This window comes from Bison bison, unplaced genomic scaffold, assembly GCF_000754665.1.
Source record: "Bison bison bison isolate TAMUID 2011002044 unplaced genomic scaffold, Bison_UMD1.0 scf7180017864481, whole genome shotgun sequence".
Lineage (NCBI taxonomy): Eukaryota > Metazoa > Chordata > Mammalia > Artiodactyla > Bovidae > Bison > Bison bison.
In genome coordinates, this window is record NW_011495041.1 from 443,835 (window position 1) to 448,092 (window position 4,258).

At 46.0% G+C, this 4,258-nt stretch overlaps 1 protein-coding gene across 1 annotated transcript in view; it reads right to left on the bottom strand.

The window, feature by feature from the left end:
• Positions 1-2,292, bottom strand: part of KCNE2 (potassium voltage-gated channel, Isk-related family, member 2) — a 7,911-nt gene extending 5,619 nt beyond the window's left edge. The window contains exon 1 of the mRNA XM_010862254.1: positions 2,187-2,292. The gene's annotated coding sequence lies outside the window, so the exon portion shown is untranslated. The remainder of the gene's footprint in view (positions 1-2,186) is intronic.
• Between the last annotated feature and the right edge of the window lie 1,966 nt (positions 2,293-4,258).

Sequence of the window (4,258 nt, forward strand, 5' to 3'; positions counted from 1 at the left end):
ATTTCTGGGAGAAATATCAATAACCTCAGATACACATATGACACCACCCTTATGGCAGAAAGTGAAGAAGAACTAAAGAGCATTTTGATGAAAGTGAAAGAAGAGAGTGAAAAAGTTGGCTTAAAGCTCAACATTCAGAAAACTGAGATTATGGCATCCAGTCCCATCACTTCATGGCAAACAGATGGGGAAACAGTGACAGACTTTATTTTTGGGGGCTCCAAAATCACTGCAGATGGTGACTGCAGCCATGAAATTAAAAGATGCTTGTTCCTCAGAAGAAAAGTTATAACCAACCTAGACAGCATATTATAAAGCAGAGAAATTACTTTGCCAACAAAGGTCCATCTAGTCAAGGCTATGGTTTTTCCAGTAGTCATGTATGGATGTAAGAGTGGGACTATAAAGAAAGCTGAGTGCTGAAGAACTGATGCTTTTGAACTGTGGTGTTGGAGAAGACTCTTGAGAGTCCCTTGGACTGCAAAGAGATCCAACCAGTCCATCCTAAAGGAAATCAGTCCTGGGTGTTCATCGGAAGGACTGATGTTGAAGCTGAAACTCCAATACTTTAGCCACCTGATGCGAAGGGCTGACTCATTGGAAAAGACCCTGATGCTGGGAAAGATTGAGGGCAGAAGGAGAAGGGGTCAACAGAGGATGAGATGGTTGGATGGCATCACCGACTTGATGGAGATGCGTTTGGGTAAACTCCGGGAGTTGGTGATGGACAGGGAAGCCTGGCATGCTGCAGTCCATGGGGTTGCAAAGTGTCAGACATGGCTAAGCAACTGAACTGAATTGAATCTGTTTTACAAATGAGGAAACTGATGTTTAGAGAATAAATCCTTTGGTTTCAAAAGACAAGAGAATGGAGCTGCTGGAGGGCAGGGATCATTTTATGCATCTTTGAATCCCTGGGCCTGCACAGGGGTTGTTGGGTGAAGTGAAAGTCAATCATGTCCAACTCTTTGTGACTCCATGGACTGTAGCCCGCCAGGCTCCACTGCCTGTGGGATTCTCCAGACAAGAATACTGCAGGGGGTTGCTATGCCCTTCTCCAGGGAATCTTCCCAACCAGGGATTGAATCCAGGTCTCCTGCATTGGAGGCAGATTCTTTATCATGTGAGCCCCTAGGAAAGCCCGGGGTTGGTGAGGAGCAGACTTTTATTACTCATTCATTCACCTGTGTTCTGCAGATTTCAACATGAAACTACAATAGTGATTCTTAAATTATTTATGGGAGGGGAGGGGTAGGGAGGGTCCCCAGATTCCTTGAAAAACAAAATTGAAAAATATGACTATTTTTCCCCAGGAAAGTATATGTATGCAGACACAAAGCTCTACATTCACTTTTGGGGGACTCCTGGGCCCCTGAAACCCAACCAAGAATCTTTGCTACAAAGTAGCTTTGAGATGAAGGAGTTCGAGTTCAGAGTTCCCCTGGAGTTGGCTTTGTTTCTGGGTGTGGACAAAGCTGCACTGACCGGCCTCTTAGAGCTAATACTGCTGATTATTTGTTCAGCTCTTTTATATGGACAGAGGCCATTGATAAGCAGATCAGGAGGTGCTTTTTAAGCACAGAGCTGAAAAGGGCCTCTGGGGATAAAATGCCTCAGTGCTGACCCCTGGCCAGACTGAAAAAGTCAAGGCCAAGGAGGATTCACTATTTAGATGCTGTTTCATGAGACATGGCTGGGCAACTCATCCCATACCCACAGGCAAAAACCAAATCATGGTGTGTGAAAGCTGTTTCATTGATGGACATTCTGCTGAAACAAACAGATTAACATTTCTGATATCCAGAATAACTATTTAACTGATAGACGTTGACCACATTTAGTATAAACAGTTTTTCCTCCTCTAAGTTGAATATCATAATAGGCATTCACCTTAGGAAGGAATGGAGAGGCCACTATTATTTACATCCTGTTGAACCATTTGAAGTTGCCATTTATAGAGGTTAAAAATTGTCGGATATTGGCAAGGTCATACAGTTTAATACAAATTGGTCTACATTTTCAGGCATTCTTAATAGATGGTTCTTGCTCAGTCAAAAAAAAGGATGGGTCCCTAGAGATTCTTGGAGCTTGTCTGCTGCTTTGGGGAGAGAGTAACTATAGCCCGAGACAAGCCCTTGGAATCCCCTGTCCAAGGTCACAGTGCTGAGTCTCGAAACCCAACTCACCCAGGCTGGCACCCAGCCCCTACTTTGTCCTAGAAGAGGTTACGAAGTCCAGAAACTCCCTGTTTCCATCGCCTGCAACCAGTCAGCTCACTGGGCAAAAAGAAATGAGACCAAGATCCAAGCTTGACTCCACACACATCAGTGGGTTGAGCCCTATCTTCAGGACACATAATAACCCCTAAACTGTCACACAATGAAAGTGTCAATGGCTCAGTCGTGTCTGACTCTTTGTGACCCCATAGGCTGTAGCCCACTAGGCTCCTCTGTCCATTGGATTTTCCAGGCAAGAATACTGGAGTGGGTTGCCATTCCCTTCTCCAGGGGATCTTCCTGACCCAGGGATTGAACCCAGGTCTCCTACAACTCAGGCAGATTCTGTACTGTCTGAGTTGCCAGGGGAGCCCCTGTCATAAATGTGCATAATTCATGACAAGGACAAAGGGACACTATGAGGAAAGCCACATGCCCTTGATTCTCAAACCCAAAACTCTCTTTCCTACAAAGACTGTGGCTCACCAGTATCATCCGGACCTAAAGGCAGTAGTCTTTCCCTTTTATAACAGGAATAGAAAAAGAAGAGTATCTGCATTTACCATGAAACTTCCATTTAGAAAATTAAATATTCAGGGACTTCCCTGGTGGTCCAGTGGCTAAGACTTCACCCTCTCAGTGCAGAGGGCCCACATTCGTTTCCTGGTCAGGGAACTAGATCCCACATATGGCAACTAGGGCCTGGTGCAATTAATTAAATAAAATATTAAAAAAAAATAAAGAAACACACATTCAAAGTGCCCGGGCAAAGGCAACTACTGAAGAAACAAGTACAGAAAGCCCTACAGAAAGAAGAAGGAGGAAAAAGAGGGAAAGGAGAAGAAGAAAATACAGGAGGAAGGGGAGGAAGAGAGAGAGAAGAGAGAGAGAGCAAAAGGGTGCAGAAAAGGAAGGAAGGAAGAAAGCAAGGAAGGAAAGCAGAAAGGAAGGAAAGGCCAGGTCTTGTACTGGGAAAATCATTCCTTTCATCATTTTCTGGTGAAAAAAATAGCTTTGTTACTTAATTCCTCAAACAATAAAGAATTTGTGATGGAAACTTGCCTGTGTGGTGTGTGAGCGGTAGGGAAATCTTCGCTGCACCTTCCTGCTGGCTTGGGGAACTTCCAGAGTGCTGCATAAATCTGGCCTGTGTGTAGCTTCAGCCTGTAGTCAGCCGAGCCCTCACTGACTGCTGTCTGCAGTCCTAGATGTTTATGAACCCAAATATTTAATCTAATCTTATGTGGAAAGTCAAATACCGACCAGCAGTTGGGAATTCACCTTGGTGTCTGGAAGGGGTGTGCCTGGGTGGAGTCTGGCCTTGGGCACAAGTTCCCCTCCTCCAGCCCCATGATGCCAGCTCCAGTCGGGGTACCGGGAGCCTCCCTTCCCGGGGCAAATCTCAGTGGACAGCACCCTTCCCTGCAGACCTCATGAGGAGGGAATGTGTCCCAGAGAGCTGATGTGAATATGGCCATGGGTGGTTGGTGTGGGTTGAGTCCTGAATATTCATCGGAAGGACTGATGCTGAAGCTGAAACTCCACTACACTGGCCACCTAATGTGAAGACCTGACTCCTTGGAAAAGACCCTGATGCTGGGAAAGATTGAAGGCGGGAGGAGAAGGGGACGACAGAGGATGAGATAGCTGGATGGCATCACCAACTCAATGGACATGAGTTTGAACAAGCTCCAAGAGTTGGTGATGGACAGGGAGGCCTGGCATGCTGCAGTCCATGGGGTTGCAAAGAGTTGGACACAACTGAGAGACTGAACTGAACTGAAGTGAGAAGACGGTCAGTATATTTCAAGGCAGGACCGCCTATTCTGACCACCTCCTCATAAGCCAAATTTTGTTAAATACTGTGGGTTTCCCTGGTGGCTCAGCTGGTAAAGAACCTGCCTGCAATGGGGAGACCTGGGTTCAATCCCTGGGTTGGGAAGATCCCCTGGAAAAGGGAAGGGCTACTTACTCCAGTATTCTGGCCTGCAGAATTCCATAGACTGTATTGTCCACAGGGTTGCAAACAGTCAGACCCAACT